Consider the following 18,736-nt stretch of genomic DNA (forward strand, 5'->3'; position numbering starts at 1 on the left):
ATACCAGATAGGTGTTAGAAAAATAGAGCAAGCCCAGCAGAACCGTTGTTATGGATATTATTTCTTAGGATAACAGTTTCAATAAGTTGAATTAAAATAAATGATTGCATCAATGCTAATGTAAGGAGAACTTGGGTGTAACAAAATTCTTGAAGATCATATGTGAGTGACTAATGTGTGGGAAGCACTAACCTGATTGCGTTGAGGAGGCTTTTAACAAATTGAGGAGACTTGTTTCTCAGGCAAGACCTGATGCCTGTGTCAGAAGTGTTCTTATCCTTCATTGATTCGCTATTTCAGCCTAAAAATTTCTTTTGGGAACCAGAGGGATTTCATATCTACTTTACATTGGTCATGTCAGGTACTTAGAATGATAGACTTCACCCTAGATATAATTAGAGGAAACAATCAGGTCAATTAAAATGGAAGGAAATTCCCTAAGAAGCTGGCCCAGGACACCACAAAAATGTCAGTGTCATACAGGGCCAAAAAGAAACAAACAAACACTGCTGGGGAACCATTCTAGATTAAAGGAGACTCAAGAAAGAGGACAAGTAAATATAATGGGTGATACGTGATTGGACCCTGGGCCGAAAATAAGAAGTTATCAAGGACATTTGGGGATGTTTAAGGGATGTGAAAACCCAACTGCTTATTAGGGAACCGTAGAGTTATAAGTTTTACATTTTCTGAGTGTGATAATTGTAGTAGAGGCGACTATTCTTGGTCTAATGAGATTCCTGATGAAGTATTCAGGGATGAAGTACATCAATGTCTGCCACAAACTCTCAATTCAAGCCAAATATACACGTACACTCACATGTTCACCTAATGCCCTTACATACATGTACATAGCTACGCGTACCACATAGCACGCACGCGCGTGCATACACGCAGATGCACGTGCCCACATTCACACATGCATACTCACATGTACAAGAAGAGGGAAAGCAAATGTGACAGAATTTCTAACAGTCGCTGTCTATAGCGTCCTTCGTGCAATTCTCCCACCCTTTCTGAAGGCCGAGACCTCAAAATTTGGCAAAATAAAAAGGCGTGGAAAAATATTAGACTTTTTGAGGTAGAGAAGTCTAAGATAATGCGAGATTTTCATCGTGTAGATCAGGAAGCAGGTGTTGAGGAGTTGGGTAACCTTTTCTTTGAGCTTACTCAGGGGCATGCTTACTTTGGTGCGGAGAACCCAAATTGCCCTGCCGCTCTTGGACACCTAGGATTCCCTCTGGCAACTGACTGTTAGACATAGAATCAGTCTCCGGTCAGCAGACAGTTCATGATGAGCGCCTAGATTCTAGCTTGCATAGGCTTCACTGTTAACAGCTGATGAAACAATACTCTTGCACACAGAATAGCCTCTGCTCTTGTCTAATGTGAAGTCGGAAGTCTTTCAGTTAAGATTTATTGAGTACCCACTGTGCTCCAGGCATTGTTCCTAGGGGCTGGTGGAGGGTGGTTAAAATTCTCCTTCTCAGGGAGGTTATGTTCTGGGATGGGAGGGATAGAATAGCCGGGCAAGTAATGAAAACTAATTGGGCGATTCCAGAAATTGTTTCGTCTTGTAAAGAAAAAGAAAATTCTGAGGGTAACATGACGGAGAGTGATGAGGCAGGGTGAGACAGGATGGTCGTGGAAGGTTTCTCTGAAGAGATGGCCCATCGTTAAGATCACAAGGAAGAGTATTTTATTTTCCACGTCTGTACTGCTTATTCCCAATTCTCCCAGCCTTTGAGTTTGACGTCAAGGTCAAGCGTCTTCTGAAACCTGACTGTTCTGTTGGGCTACCACGGGTCTGTGTTTCTGGTTTTGGTTCATGCCAGTTGGCCAGAATGGAGCCAACACTTGGATGTGTTCTTGTGTCCTCGTTCTCTCGTTGCTAAATGCAGATGTCTGGGCATTTTCATCTGTGTGGTGGACTTTTGAAAAAGTTTAATCCAAGAGCCACAGAAAGCCCATCATTTGCTTGTACTGATACATGGTGATGAAAGTGAGTTATTGTCCCCAAATAATGCTGCAGGAAGCCTTCCAGCCAGCAATTTTCAATAATGCCACATTGGCACCCCTCTGAATTACTGTCTTCTTTTGCTAATTCGATATGACAGGTTTCTAAAGCAATTTGAGCTCATGTAAAAGCAGTGTCAGAGAGAGGATTCAAACTTGCTTAGAGAAGGAACTTATACTGCATTCTTCCCTCAACACCAATCCGGAGCCATTTGGATTCATTTCCTAGAGGCATTAAATATGCTTTACTTCTTTTCCCGTCACCTTTTTAGTTTCATCTGATAACTATATTCTATGTTCAGTGCTTGAATTTGCCTCAGAGTGTAGAGACAGTCAGCTGATTCTTTAGACCAGAGGCCACCAAAGATAGGAAACGAAGACGATGTTGCTTCGCATTTAGAGAAATCGCAACTTTTAAAATTCAGGCTGAAATTACGTCCCTCATAAGCAAACGCTCACGACACAGGCCAGCAGGTAAAAAGGCTCCTGTGTGGGATTCAGAATATCATTTTTCCTTCTCTTTCCCGCTTCCACCTGGGTGAACCAAAGCTGGCCTTCCGGATGGCAGGGTGTGAGCCGGGCAGCACGGCATAGCACGAGACACACAGGATTTGGAGCCAGAGAGTCTGGTTTGAGTCCCAGCCCCACCACTTATGGCTGAACTTGGCTCCAAGTCTGGCCCACAGTAAACACTCGACAAATATGAGCCCCGTCTCCTTCTCCTCCTCCATCTTATTTCTTTACGCATGGTCTTGTACTTCCAAGCAGGAAGGCCCTTTCCACCTTTCCAGCCCATCTCTTTTCCCATTCTCTCCAAAGCCCCCATCAGTCACGCTGGCCTTCTTGCGGTTTGTAGGACATGCCAAGCAGGTCCCTGCTTCAGAGTGGCTGAACGTGGGGCGCCGGGGTCAACTTCAGCTCAGGTCGTGATCTCAAGGTTCGTGAGTTCGAACCCCTCCGGTCATCTCTCTCCCTCCCCCCAGCCTCTCAAAACCAAAGTTGCTGAACGCACCCTTCCTTCTGTTTGACATGCCCCTCCCTCAGATCACCCTTTGCTTGCCACTTACCCCTTGCCGTTCTCAGTTTGAGTATCACCCTCAAGAACAGCCTCCCCATCTCTGACATGCTGCCCCGATGGATTTTCTTCATGGCGTCTCTCACTGTCTTAAGTTATCTCGATGATTCATTTGTGTTTGCCGTTCATTATCTGTCTCTCCCTCCCAGCCCGGAGCTCCATGGGAGCAGAGGCCTTGACTCCAGTGGGTGTACCAACAACACCTGTAACACACACCGGTTACTCAGCACATATTTATTGTATGGAAGTTACCGGAAACTCCCTGAGAGATGGGACAGCGTCACAGGGCTATTCTGAAGGTCAGATGGTTCGGGTTTCTGAGAGTCCTTTGGAAATTAAATCACATCACGCAGATGATGCTTAGTATTAGGAAGAATTCCCAACCTCATCCATGAACCACCCCTTCTCAGTGCCTCCGCCTGAAGTATCCTTTTCACATTCGTACAGCATTTTCTGTAGAGATTGGGTGTTTGTGACACACGATTTCACTCCTGATATACTTCCCCGGCACGAGTTTCACATGAAACCTAGAGGAATTTGAAACAGAGGAAAACAGTTCCTGCTTGGAAATTGGTAGCCAGCAACCCAGTTTACAGGTGTAAAGCTTCAGTCCTCTAGAGGGCACAGAGCATGCAGCAAACAATGGCCGGCATCAGAGGGAGACTGTATTAAGAATTCAAGTTACACACAGCTTCCCTGTGCCAAGTTTGGCGTAAAGGATATGGCATCACACGCCTGGTTTGGGGGAGGCACGAATAAATGCAGAGGTTTCAGCTCGGAGGCAGGCACAATGGTGCAGCGGCCCTTCTTTGTTCCTTGCGTTCTTTCAAGACAGCAGCACAGTGATGAAGGAGAACAGTGTTGATAATGAGAGGCTGAGTACATCTTGCCCGTGTATGGTATAAGGCTTTTTTTTTTTTTTTTCTTCATCTACCTACCTTTGTGGAAAATTTTCAACCTTTACTATTTATAACCTTTTCAGGCTTCAATCAAGATGTAGTATGTTGGCTTTGAAAGAGCTTGATTTAAATTATGGAGGGAAAGGAAGGGGTTTCAGAAATCTCCATCCATTATTCATGATGTTTAGAAAGATGTGTTTTTGCAAGTGTGAAAATCATCCTGATAGAGACTGAATCAAGGAGCGAACGATGTTGATTTCGCGGTGAAAACCCCTCACTCGCTGCCACCTTGTAGACAGAGTCTGCAGGGATGCTTGCCTTTTCCCCTCCCCGTTCTCCCTCCAGTTCCCCAGGCAGTTCAAAGGGCTTCTTTAAGTTTCAGTGGAAATTGAAGCCTCCGGTTTAAAAAACTGAAACCAAATCTTGAAAAATGTTGGGAAAAATCACTTCACCTGTAGCTCTCAAAATGGATGTTCGCCCTGTTTCTCAAAGTGCAAGGATTTTGGTAAACTGAGTCAGAAAAGGAGACTGAATATCCAGTCTGTTTTCTCCTCCCCCCCTCCCCGGAAGATCCAAATCCTGCCCTCACCTCCTAGGATGTGGAGTCTTTTTCTCCCAAGAGAAACACACACAAATGCTCAGATCTACTGGAAAAAAAATGTATATAGCACGAGGGCTTTGATACTTGATGCAAAATATTTCAATTATACTGTTTTTAATTTGAGTGATTTGAAGAATGCATGGTTGCAACACAAAATTTATAATATGGATGAGACCTTAAAATCAGCAAATAATTGCTGATAAAGACAAATATACTGGCTGTCTAGACTCTCTTAAACTTGCATCTCTCCCTTGAGACAACTCACAAATGAGAGCGAAGCCTTTTTCTTTTTTGGAGCGCTGAAGATTTCTTGTAGGCAGCGTTATTTAAAGAGGAGAGGTGGGGCACCTGGGTGGCTCTGTTGGTTAAGCATCCAGCTTTTGATGTTGGCTCAGGTCGTGATCTCTTGGTTATAAGGATTCATTTTTATTCTTTGTTTTAGGGTTTACAATTGAAGCCACTTGCGTTTCCAGGAAAAGAATTAGAAATGGAAGGTAGATCTTAATTTCTAAAAGATTCTCAGGGTTTCATATTCTATTGTCTGACTTAAGGTCAGCTGTCCCAGGTAGGACCAACCACCAGACAGAAGTTTACTGGACCTTCATGTAAGTGATTCTTTTTTTTTTTAACTTATTTTTGAGGATGGAAAGCTTCTCCTGGTTTTTGTGGAGAAACCAGCAGTTGAACTCTAGCATTCAAAGAGAAGTCTTTGTCCCTCTGACTTTTCTGTATTGTTTCTTTGGGAATCTAGCTCAGAATCTTTAGCTTAGAATATTATGTCAGCAGATACAAGAGCATTTTACTAGATGCCAGTTGTGTGACTTTCTTCCCCAGTCTCATACTTCACATCCCCCAAGTTAAAAATTTAGCCCAGCCTCTGAGTTTTAATTTTGTGATGTTTGATCCTTTGTCTAATGTCACCCATTCCATTGTATTTGAAGGAGAACTTCTTCAAATTCTTTTATCACTTTATGCCTGTATCCACATTTGCTTCTCTTTACCTCCTTCCTTTACCACAGTCCTTCATATGACTTCATATTTTCCTAAAATACCGCTTTGATTTAGTTACCCCCTTGCTTAAAGCATTTGGTGACACTCAGCTGCCAGTAAAGTCAAACCCCTTAACCCGGCTTTCAAGGCCACCTATGGCCCCATTCTGCTTCCCCTAATAGATTTCATGGTGCATCTCCATGCTCCTGTTGGACATCATCCAAACTGTTGCTTGACTGTTTAACACACTCTGCATTTTCTACACCCCTGAGGTCGTCTGCCCTGAAGATTTTCTCTTCTCCTCTTCCTTTTACTCATCCAATGCCATTGCATCCTTTTGAGACCTGGGTCAAACACTAATGCAGACATTTGCCTTGACCACCCCTGATTAAAGTAATCTCTCCTTTTTAATAAGATTCTATCTCTTGAATTTATTTGCACTATGGGTTGTTTGTTTGTTTTTTGCCTTTTATAATCTGTGCCCAAGCTATGTCTTAAGTTCCAAGACTGTGTCTCATAACTTTGTGAACCCCTAGCTTGCCCTCTCACACATTATAGATATTCGGTCAGTATCTGTTATTTGCTATCAAGAATGAGGTAATGAACATGAAGTTTGGGTGGCTCCATTTCTCTGCTCATCAAAAAGCTTTGTTTGTCATATCACTTTACTTCCGAGGGATGAGCTGTCGTATTCCGGGACCTGAAAGGCCCATGAAGAATACTCGATGGCATCACACCAGATCTGGAAGTGAGGAGAGTGGGGACACTCAGCTCATCCCATCAGTGGCTTGTCTAGGGTGGGACAGGGGGAGCAGCACACCCCGTGGGCAGGCAATAAGCAGGTGCACAGAGGATTTAAACCTGTCATAAACCTGCTGAGTGGTTCTTCTTATTATCACCAAACACTAGCACATCTAAACAACGTCAGTGCTAAAATACTCTTTCCTCCCCAAAATATATGTTGCTGTGGTTACTGTTAAATTTTAATAATGTATGTAAACTACAGGGGCGCCTGCATGGCTCATTCGGTTGAGCATCTGACTTCGGCTCAGGTCATGATATCACGGTTTGTGAGTTTGAGCCTCTCATCGGTCTCGCTCCTGTCTGTGCAGAGCCTGCTTTAGATCCTCTGTCCCCCTTTCTCTCTGCCCCTCCCCTGCTTGTCCTCTCTCTCTCTCTCTCTCTCTCTCTCTCTCAAATAACAAAATAAACATTAAAAAAATAATATATGTAAACTCCAAATTAGCACATTATTATTATTATCTAATAAATGCTGAATTATGCACGGGTGTTAATTTGGAGAGATCCCAATATGCCGCATGGGCCACACGGCCTCAGGTGTCCACTTACCAAAAGGGACTTAACGGATCCTGTATCCTTCCCTTGTTTCAGGCACAGCTTGTGCCCCCAGCCCCTGTGGGATCATGTATTCTTGCATTTAATTAGTAGATTTGGAATTAGCAGTGGAGGATGATGATTGTAAAAATGAATAGATCTTGAGTCTCATCTAATTCTCATCTAATTCTTTCATCCTCTGTGACCACTTGTGGTTTTTGTTTGTTAGTTTTTAACAATCGGATACTTCAAAGTACAGGGTTTTGTTTGATGAATGCATATTTTAGTTTGTACATGAAATAAATATATTTGTCCCATTTCATGATCATCACCACAAGTCATTTTTTTTCACGTAGAGAAGGGGTATGATAAAAATGACTTAGTCCAAAAGTCATATATACTAAGAATTCTTATGTATCAGATGCATTTGTTTTACTGAAGGACAGTCTCCTAGGAGGTCCCCATGGAAGGCTCTACTCAATGTCACCTTATTAGAGAAGTTCCACTGATCAACTACCTACAGTCTGCAGTCATTCCCCTGCCTCCACTCTCTATTCCCACTCCAGTTTGTTTATCTCCAGAGCACTGATATATTGTGTGTGTGTGTGTGTGTGTGTGTGTGTGTGTGTGTGTGTGTCTTCTGCTGCTCTCAAGTTCCACAGGGCCAGGAAATTTGCTTTATCAGTGTTGTATCCTAGACACCTGTACGATAGTCTGACATACAGTCAAGGCTCAGTAAATATTGGTGAATGAATGAATGAATGAAGTGTCATAATACGTCCTACAGAGACCTTTCCTTTATGTTCTCTCCAGAGCTTATCTGAGTAGGGAGAATGAGCAGACTTTCACATGGGTCATAGATATAGTGCTTTTTTTTTTTTTTACCTAAACTGGAAGTTGATGGAAAATTGCCCCCAACTTTTCTACCCATTGTTCAGCCCTGTAGGCCTAACTCAGAAGATGGATGTGTAATCAGCAGGTAACATATATTGAAAAATTTACCATGTTAGGCCATTTAATATGTATTATCTCAATGAATTCTCAAAAAAAAAAAAAAAAGGCAATTTTGGAAATGAGACCAGTACCTGTGTGATCAGCTGGATCTGCCCTGTCCCCGGGACCAAGGAGGAAGGACAGCGGGGCCCTGGGAGGCACAGCCCAGCCCTTCATGGGGTCTTCTCCATTTCTCAGTCTCCACCGCTTTGGCACCGGCTCCTGCCAGCATATGCTGCCGGGAAGTGTTAGATGTCACCGCACAGCTGTGAAGTGGGGTGGAAGCCAGAAGCGGAGGGAATAGCACAGAAGAGCTAGGGAACTAAATGCAGGGCTTCAGAAGGTTAGGAGAACCACGTCAGCTCGAACCCTGCAAGAGTGAAAGAGATGGTCTTCAGGGAAAAGGATGCGTAGAAATCCGGGAGTTCGTAGAGTCAACTGCACACAAGGAAGGGGCCCGTTTCCTGTGTCCGTGCGCTAAGAATGCCTCCACAACGGTATTCATTCTGTCAATTACCCACCCCTCAACCCCACTTTTCCCCCAAACCATTCATAGATGTTTTAGGGACTTGAAGGCAGCTTTTTAAAAAGTGTATATTTCTTTAATTACAAGTTTAAATTTCTGCTCTAAAACCCTGCCATAACAAAGTTATAACAACACTGCAGGAAATAAACAGAGCATCTCCTGAAATTTCACCATGCTAAAAAATATTTTTGAGTTTTTCTGGGCTCCTCCCTTTCTAGTTCTTGTCCATCTGCATGCATATTTTTATTTTGGCAGAAGCCTGTATCTGGAATGTGCTGGAATCTGTTTCTGGAGGGAGTTGTGGCTTCCACTGCCACCAGTGCAGGGCATGGCCAGGGTCAAGGAGGAGATTGAAGGGATGACAGCATCCCTCGTAGACTCACACATAGGGAGAGGTCACCCCAAAAGCAGAGGCTGAGCTTGTGGGATTTAAAAAAATGAGATTGGGGCTCCTGGGTGGCTCAGTCGGTTAAGCGTCCGACTTCGGCTTAGGTCATGATCTCACGGCTGGTGGGTTCGAGCCCCGCATCAGGCTCTGTGCTCACAGCTCAGGGAATAGAGTAAGGAAGAGAGAGCAAAAGTGCCTAAAAGAGTGGATTAAAAAAAAAAAATAGAACAGACATAGGTGGGAAAGGGGAAAATGGGGTAGGAAGAAGTTATTAGAGGGAATGAATGAAAGGAAAATGACTTGCAGCTCCCTGACATTCAGTTTGGCCAATTTGTGTTAGCCACAGCCTACTTCGGGGCAGTTTCTCCATGAAATCTAGAATTTCTGTCATTTTTCTTTAGGCAGAGTAACAAATATGGTGGAAAGACTGATTTGAAATATTCTCAAAGATGGGCTTGGATATACATGTGAGTTCAGATGTTGCAGAAATTGGTCTGTCATTAATAATGTTTTAGGAGAAACTGACATGCCATTTCTCACTGATGTAAGCCTCTGGGAGGATGAGAGAGGTGGAGTATAAAACGAAACATGTAAACCGTCAGAAAGAAGAAGTCACAGAGAAGAAAGCTGACGGTGTCCCTTAAGCAACAGGAAGATAACCTGAGTCTCGCAGAGATTTTGAGAACTCTTGACCATGCTGGGTGTATTAGGCCTTTAAATCAATCTGATTACTGCTCAGGGCCAGGTATTAGATTTTACTATGAATTATAATGTTACTCATATAAAGTCACTCTGAACCGTTTGTTTTTGAGAACAGACTGTGCTCATGTGTGTGTCAAGAAATAGTTATGCCCGGCCATACTGAAAGACGCCATCTTGAAAACAGCAGTTCATGGGTGGCGTTTGGTTTATTAAGAGGCAAATTACGTTCGCGTGGATATTGGAGAAGAAGTTTATAGTGTCCATACTTGGTGGCACCAGATGGCTATTTTTTCGATGTCTAATTAAGAACCTAAAATAGCCTGCACGATACATTTCCTAGATGCAGAAGCCGTCCACAGCCTGGCTGAATTGTGATACCTTCCTGTTCCTGGTGGTCTGTTTCTAATAACCTGCACAATAATGTTATAGAAGCAGACTGAAAATCCATCAGAAATGTAGGTGTCCTGGAACGAGACCAGGGTAGCCTTACCTTTTAGCAAGCCAAGGCCCAGATCCGTTCAGAAGGCTGAACCAGATGCTTGAGTCTTTTCCCACTGACATCCATCTGTACCAAGGGAGACAAACTTAAGAAGTTCACTGTCCAACAGCAGAGGCCTAGAGAGGATTGTAAGTATCTATAGCAATGGTTCTCAAGCTTCACTACATGCCAGAGTCTCCTGGGAGCTTCTAAAATCCGCCAAGTTCCAGGCTATGTCCTGCACACATTAAATCAGAATTTCTAAGGCTGGGGCTGAATGATCAGTAGTTTAACATATCTTCCAGGTGGTTCCGATACACAACTATAGATTAGTATAAGAAATGCTGATGGGAAATGTGGGTATACTCTAGATGTACCTCAGAGAAAAGAAAAATAGCGAAGGCTTCCTTGGCAGGCAGTAAGGAGGGTGTTCCCGGCAGTGGGAACAGCATAAGCAAACACAGAGATAAGAAAGCATGTAGTGGGACAGTGCAAACTTGGTTGCTTTTTTGCGGTTAGTTTTTATTTTTTGCTTTTGTTTTTGTTTGGTTTTGGCTATAGCGTGGAGACGTAAAGGAACAGCGGGAGAAAATATCATGGAGTATCATGATATGCTATCGAGGGGGTTTGACTACCAGGCTGATGAAATCTTACGTGTAGTTTCCAAGGCAGAGGTAACTATCAGAGAGAAAAGGTGTTTGTTTGTTTATTTCTTTTTTCATTCATTTTTGGATGCTTTATTGTATAGCCTCACCCCAAACACCAATTTTTCCCCTCGAGAACCACAAGCACCTATTTAAAGATTTAGTTTATTTTTAGAGGGAAAGAGAGCGGACAAGCAGGTGAGAGGGGCAGAGGGAGAGAGAGAAGCTCACGCAGGCTCCATGCTCCGCGCAGAGCCCGACGCGGGGCTCAGTCCCATGACCCTGAGATCGTGACCTGAGCCGAAATCAAGAGTGGGACACTCAACCCACTGAGCACCACTCAGGTGCCCTGAGAACCACAAGCACTTCAAAGATATCATATAAATGTTTCTTATAATATCCCTTTGATGTTGGGATCGGATAAAAGAACCCTGCTTTACGGGTGACAAAGTTGAGGTGATTCTCCAACACGTTTCCTAAACCATTGACAGATGGCATCTGGGTTACAAGCCTTCCGGTGGCTGGCAGAATTAATTTTTGTTGACAAAATGGCACCATTTTGTTATATCTTAGCATCCCCTCAACTATGGCAAAGGAGAGCAGAAGCCTTTCTTTTCTTTCTCCGAGTCCTGCCGGGCACCTTGTCTCCTGTGTATTTGTCTGTGGACCCAATGCCTTCCTGATGACAGTGAGGTACGAGGCGGGGGGGTGGGGGGGGGGGGGGGGGGGTGGGGGGGGGTGAGGCTGCAACTTGAGTGAGGACACAGAGGTAGACGTGAAGTTTTCATTCAAAACTTGAGTTGTACGTGCACATGCCATCCAGGGGGCCATTTTAGAGAGAAAAGAAAACCGCAAGAAGCAAACCTTAAAAAAAAAAAAAATGTTGCTCCACATTCAATAAAACTGAGAAAAATCACATTGTCCTTGGTAAAAGCAGCTGCCACTTCTTCCAGAAGGCCTTTGAAGACGGGCTGCCACCTCGGTGCCATGAGAGGCGGTGCACCGTGGAGCATGAGCCCGGGCAAATGCAGCTTGCTTTCCGGCCACTGTGTTTCAGCTGAGAAAGAAACGAAAGGGCACACTTCCGGGCACACTCATCTCCAAAAGGCTGCTTCCTAAAATTGCTCATTGTGCATGTTAAATAGAAACCAGAGGCTCCCGGCGGCCTCTCCGACTCCTCTTTGCAGATGTTTTGTTTTTGTTTGTTTGTTTGTTTGTTTGTTTGTTTGTTTTTAATGAACAAAGCCCCGGTGTATACAAAGTGCCTACGGGAAAGCAGAAACTCTAACCCTGCGTCACATCTGGAGGCTCGTGTGGCTTTTAAGCGACGTCTCCCAACTTTAGTCATTAGCTGGCATCTTCATGATTTTTGCGCACAATTTCCTAATACTTTTCTTTAAATGGACTTACTTTACTTAAATTATCTACAAAGAATATATATGTATGTGGATCTCCGTCGATACTTACACAACTCCCTTAATGGAAAACTAGTAGCACTTTTCATAAATGGAAGCTTAACCTTAGGAACTAAGACAGAACTAAAGGACTAAAACAAAGGCATTTCTTGATAGATACTCTCACCCACCGAGGAGTCCGACTTCGAGGCCCGGCCTCTTTGTGAAAAGGGAAGGTTTGCAAGGGGTGTGAAAGACAGAACGGCACCAAGCAGGGCAGTGGCCATGAGTCTGGAGAAGATGGAATGGAAACGAGACCGCTCAGAGGCAGACGCACCAGTCTTTGGCCAGTGGCCCCTGTTGGCTCTGCATGAGGGTGATGGGCATTTTGTCGGTGTTGCCCCCAGAGAATGCAGCTCCAGTCTGCCTGCCATGTGTCAGCTCGAATGCCAAAATACCTACAAGGGATGTGGCTGAGAAAGATGGTAAAGATCAGGACAGTGAATCTTCGAGAGTTCCTTCAGATCTAATCATCCCCTTTTATTTTGCCTGCAGAAAAGGCAGCTCCTGATGGTTTGATAATCCCAGGAAGAATGTACTTGCTCTCGGTGTGTATGAACCTAACTGGTAACACACACTGTAACTAAATACAGTTGGATTTAGTGATTGTCGTCTTTAAAACACAATACCAAATAAGAGAATCATGAGAATTTGGAGTGTCACGAAATTTGAAAATAGTGTGCTGCATGGCTGTAGTTGTATGTGGGCACATTTTATTTTGGTGAGGGGCTGATTAGATGTGAAGCCGAGAGAACACTGTGGTGTCCATATATGTGTCTGTGTTTTGTATTCACGAAGCACTATGGTAAATGGAAACTTTCCAAAGTAGATTCGAAACTGCTGGGCAAAGAAAGTAATGAGAGAACTAAGCCTGCACTCACAGAGCAAACATTACGACCCTATCTTTAAAGCCAGTGACCAATGGAGAAGGAAATGTAATTCTTACTAACCCTCTGGAGTTCTCTTAAAGCCTTTGAGACACATAATAATGTCCTTATCTTGAGTTACATGCTGCTTTGTTTATGTAGACTATTAGTAAAATCCAATCTAGAGCCTGCTACAATTGCATGACTAAGGCATTCTGCTGATAAATAGATCTTACTCGACAGGTAGGACTAGGATTATGAGTAAAACCCAGTAGTGCTGGAGACAAACCCGCTTCTGTTCATTTCACTGATTCATCTGCCCTGTTTGCATCGACAGCACCTACCTGTATCTTTTTCGTTGTCAAGTAACTGTCCTTTGCGGCTGTCTCCTCCTTGGAAAGCCAAGTTGAAGGAGAGTTCATGTCTCTGATTTTCTATTACCAATTGCCCGTATTACCTTCAGCCACCATTCTAGTTGTGTTGTGGTGACAGAAAAGCCCACGGTGCACCTGCTAAAGATCGCTAATGCCTGCTGGTTTCTAGACGTCCTTTACGGGCCAGGGCCTGTGCCATGCCTGTCACTGACATTGTGACGTGGCTTAACATTCACCAGAACATTACTCTTGTTTATCATCACCATTTTATAGATGAGGAAACCAAGACTCCGAAACTAAGGGACCAGCCGGAGTTTGCGTAGCTGAGGAATGACGGAGCTAGACTCCAGACTGAGGTCTGTTCACAGAGTCAATCTCATCTGCTTCTCTACACTGCCTCCAGTTGGCTCAATGACTTGCGAGCACAGTGAACAATCACCACAGGGAGGGATTTGACAGTCTCTGTGAAACAGAGCAAGACTCACGTCGCTGCTGCTGTTGCCCCAAATGAGCTGGCAGGCGGGGAGGCTGGTTGTGTATCATAGCCAGGATCCTCTAACTGCTTAAACAAATTGACCCAATCATGTCATGACTCAACACAACAAAAGTTTTATTTCTTTTTTTTTTAATTTCTAATGTTTATTTATTTTTGACAGAGAGAGAGAGAGAGAGAGAGAGACAGTGAGGGAGGGGCAGAGAGAGAGAGAGGGAGACACAGAATCTGAAACAGGCTCCAGGCTTTCAGCATAGAGCCCAACGTGGGGCTCAAACCCACGGACTGTGAGATCATCACCTGGGCCGAAGTCAGATGCTTGACCGACCAAACCACCCAGGTGCCCCCAAAAGTTTTATTTCTTAGTCAAATAGTTTCCAGGGCAGTTTGAAGTTGATGGTAAGGTGGGAGGGAAAGGTGACTTTGCTCCATGTAGCCATTCAGGGACCTCAGCTGTCCGAGGCTCTGTTATCACCATGCGTGGCTTCCATGGCTGTCGTTGTTTGCCATTCCAGTCAGCCAGGAGCAAAGAGGTTTAGAGGCATGTACATGGGATACTTTCATAGGCCAGGCCTTACAAGAGGTGTATGTTCCTTGCACACCCATTCCATTGGCCAGAATTCAGTCACACGGATACCCTAATGGCAGGGAAGCCTGTGAAATATCGTCAAGCTAGGTTTCCAAGAAGAGGAGGAAATGAATTGTCCCGAATCCTCACATCAGGGGAGCAGAGGAAAGCTTCCCCAGTCTAGGAACCCAGACATTTCCTGACGACCCATTACTAACAGCCACTTGGCAAGTTTCTCATTTGAAAAATCAGAATCAATCACCCTTGCAGCTTTGCACTCCACAGGGTAATTTAAGATCAAAATTAAAGCGAAATAAGGTATGTGCGTATGTATGCTTTGTATGCAACTTAGCGTGGAATAGTAGGCAAAGACCTAGACTGAGATATGGAATCCAAGTTCACATTCTTTTTTCTGCCACTTCCTAGCTATGTAAGCATGACTCACTCATTTGAGCTGTGAGCTGCAAGGCCTTTTCTCTTAAGTTAGGAGGAAAAGCACCTCCTTACCTTCTTTGTAGGCTTCCCGAACATATACAAATGAATCGGCTATGAAAAAGTGTTTGAGAAACCATTCAATGTCAAGGAGATAGTTAAAGCATTTAATGTTTTGTCTTTTGGTATCATCGGGGACTTCTGCTTAAGGGCCTATTACCTGGGGAGTTGCTTTCTGAACCCCATGCTCCGTGCTTTGCCCTTCCCCCTTGGCTGAAGTAGAGCCTTTACGCGTGAAAATATTTTTTGTTTCTAAAGATTGAAATAGATGTTCATTCTCCACACACACCGTGAGTAACTAACTGTAGGCTCCTGAGCGAACACCCTGCATCACCTCCATGTTTGGAATCCCCACCAGGTATTCATACGTCCCAGGTATGCAGTTGCTGTCCAACTGTTGCTTGCCGAATTACTTTCAAGTTTAATTTTTTTCAAGTTATTTATTTACTTACTTATTTATTTTGAGGGAGACAGAGACAGCATGAGAAAGGGAGGGGGAGAGAGAGAGGGAGAGAAAGAGAGAATCCCAAGCAGGCCCCACCCTGTCAGCACAGAGCCCGATGCGGGGCTCGAACTCACAAAACCATGAGGTCACGACCAGAGCTGAAACTCAGAGTTGGACGCTTAACCGACTGAGACACCGAGGCACCCCTGAATTACCTTCAATTTTAAAATATACTTGCTGGCCAAAGACAGAGTGACTAGGGGGCTGGTACAAGAGGAGTTCGTGACTGACCCCCCTGGGATTTAACGGGGGGCTCATTCAGATCCCATTTCTGTCTTTGAGGGTGTTTTATCCTAAGTGATCACATTTCAACTTTCTTATTTGCTAAATCATTTTTCTGAATTGATGGTGTTAGTCACTTAAACAGACTCAGACTTTCTTTCCTACATTGAGTATTGCCAAAATCAGAGTGATTCATTACGTTATTTTCCTTTTCCAATTCTTTTTTCTTGTTGGAATCTCTTGAAACTTCTTAATTCCAGCCACCGAGTTCATTCTGTGAGAGGTTGCTTTCTGAGCTGAGTCTTGAAGAGGGATGGTTCGCCTGGCCTTTCATTCATTCCTGGGCTCACCCAGCTATGAGTTGTGAAAGTGGGATGACTCACTCTTTTGTGGTTCTGGGTGGTTGCAGGTGAGGCCGCATCTGCTTTGTCAAGCTTTCATGAGTAAATAACAAGGGACATTAGAGAAAATCTGGGAGATTGGGGGCCTTTAGTTCTAGAATGGTTGCTGAGGTGGATCGTAGTACTGACTATCAAATTTAGGCTAATCTTGACTTTACCTGCCCACTGAACAGCTACCAAAGTGTCATTCCTTGAATGGGCCCTCCAGTAAGAGAGACAATTGCAAATAAAGGTCCTGCAGAGAGGTAGCCCCGTGCTTCTCAGACTTTCACGTGCACGGGAACCAGCTGGGATCATCCTTTTTTTTTTTTTAAGCTTATTTATTTATTTTGAGAGAGAAAGAGAGAGTACATGGGGGTGGAGGTGGGGGGCAGAAAGAAGAAACAGAATCCCGAGCAGGCTCCATGTTGTCAGCACAGAGCCCAACACGGGGCTCGATCTGATCTCACGAACCATGAGATCATGACCTGAGACGAAACCAAGAGTCGGACGCTTCACCAACGGAGCCCCTCGCCTGGGATCACCTTACGCTGCAGATTCTGATGCAGTGGGTGTGAAATGGGGCCTGGGATTTGGCATTTCTAGAAAGCTCCCCAGGAATGCTGCTGGTTGAGCTACGACATTTTAAGGAGCGTGGGGGAGTTGGTGAGGCTGAGACCATTCTTCCCAAGCCTTTTTTTTTTTTTTTTTTTTGGATGGGGTGCAGTGAAGGGGAAGGAATGAACATTTATGGAGCATTTTCACTGACCAGCTGTAAGCTAGGAACATCCCATAGCATCTCATTAATATTTAATGCATACAACTGTTATTATCTGTTTCTTAAACCTCTGTCAAATTAAGTTATGATAATTCCAAAAGCAAACTCCAAGCGTCAGCTTTTTCAGAGTATGTTGCTCATGTAGTACATTTCATTAGCCCATACAATATGGTTATTTCCTCTGAATGTATTAAAATCTAAAGGGAATAATGGGCATTCATCAGAAATAGCAAATGACAATGAGCTCTCCAAGGAATTTTTTTCTCCAACACTCAATTTCTGGGAGTTGAAATTTAGGGTGATTAAGATGGCCAAACCGGTAGGTGCTGCAAGGCCTCGTTCTTTATACAAAATATTTTCAGATGAGGTGGTCTCTGTGATAAGGAGTAATAACCAGGCTGCGATTGTGAAAGTAGCTAAAAAAATTGCAATCAGGAGGCAAGTGGGATCTTTTACGTTTTTTTAATCTACAGTATTTTATAAAGTGCCTCTTCTGGGTCCGAACGAGTTTGTGCCATTCAGGCCACTCCAGTGCTAAGGTTGCATCTACGCGGACGGTGAACAGGAAGATAACAGATCCCATTCCATCTGAGCGGTGCTATGAGCTGACTGCAACCGATTACCCAACAGAAGGGATGGTGAACTATGAGAGCAGGGGTGAATATCGGGATCATAGAAAATTAGGCATCTGGCTTGGGATCAGATGCTAACTTGCTAATGATTTTGCATAGTACATTGGGAGTTTGGAGATACCCAGATATAAATATTGGAGGCATACCTTCATAAGTACGTTTTTATGTCTAAAAGGGGAGGTGGGACCAAATATCTGCACATAGTTAATGATAACAGCCACAAGTATAGTGCTTACGGGGTCCAGGCGCTTTGCTCATATTAACTCATTTTATCCTCACAACAGTCCTGTCCTTGTCTCCCTTTTATAGATAAAGAAATTGAGTCACAGAGAGATTAAGCACACTCTCCAGTTCAACAGAGCTCAGATTTTGAATCTGAGCAGGCTGGCTGCCGAGCGTACTCTCTCATCATGCTCGTCCTGGGCTCACATACACCAAGGATGTGGGGGTTCAAGTTCAGATTCTGCCATTTGCATCTGTCCTTTGAGAAGTCCTCTAGTCTCTCTGTGTCAGTTTCATCACCTGTGAAATGAGCCCAGTGCTGTCCTGCAACCTCCCGGGGTTCTTGGGACGTTGAGATAAGATAATGCACTGAAATTATATACATTATATACTGCTGTATAGACAGATTCAAAGGTTAGATGGACACATTCAGTTATCATTGGTATATATTTTAAATAGCATCGGGTAAAGACCCAACTTATGTTTCCTGAGTCTCTATTTTTATATTTTTGCTGCTTCCTCAGAAAGAACTAGTTTTGCCTGGACACTTAAACAGAAAACAACAAAAAAAGTCTTTTTGGATTTGCTTTCTTTAGGTTTTCTGAAAATAGAATGTTCTGCAGAGGCTAAAAACCAGTAGAAGCCCCATCAGCTGATTTCATTCATTCCTATTTTGTGAAATATTCCCTACAGGTTCTTCTCTGAAGTGTTAGCCCATCTGGATTGAAATGATTCTCTGAGGCCTCTAGCATTTAGCTCTTCATTTGGAAAGGTGTTTTGTGATGAAATCCATTTCACCAGAGATTTTTGCACTCCGATTCAGCCCGTGATTTGTCTTGTTGCCTTGTCTCGCGCCAGCATATTTCTCATTCTGCAAAAGCCGTCACTTAGAGTTTTAACGTCCCAGCTGCACACAGTTCTGTCCCTCTAAGTTTTAGTGAGAGGTAAGATAGGACTTGGGTCATAATTGTATTACTACATCTCTCCTCTGCCCAAGAATTTAGGGGACTTGAGAATATGAATTGTCAGGAGGAAAGATCACAGGGGCTTTGCTTGTTTGCTGGGGCCAGGAGTTCGATGTCTCTGGTTCCTGGATGAGTGTG

At 43.9% G+C, this 18,736-nt stretch overlaps 1 protein-coding gene across 7 annotated transcripts in view; it reads left to right on the forward strand.

Moving 5' to 3' along the window:
• The window catches only part of LRRC3B (leucine rich repeat containing 3B), a 110,945-nt gene that overhangs the window by 41,116 nt on the left and 51,093 nt on the right, over positions 1-18,736 (forward strand). The window contains exon 2 of one of the 7 annotated variants that reach the window (XM_053903867.1): positions 12,597-12,649. The exons of 5 other annotated variants lie outside the window; for them this stretch is intronic. The gene's annotated coding sequence lies outside the window, so the exon portion shown is untranslated. The remainder of the gene's footprint in view (positions 1-12,596; positions 12,650-18,736) is intronic. One more of the 7 variants, XM_019422907.2, reaches the window with a different exon arrangement.

Source organism: Panthera pardus, unplaced genomic scaffold, assembly GCF_024362965.1.
Source record: "Panthera pardus isolate Hobbes unplaced genomic scaffold, ASM2436296v1 HiC_scaffold_16, whole genome shotgun sequence".
Lineage (NCBI taxonomy): Eukaryota > Metazoa > Chordata > Mammalia > Carnivora > Felidae > Panthera > Panthera pardus.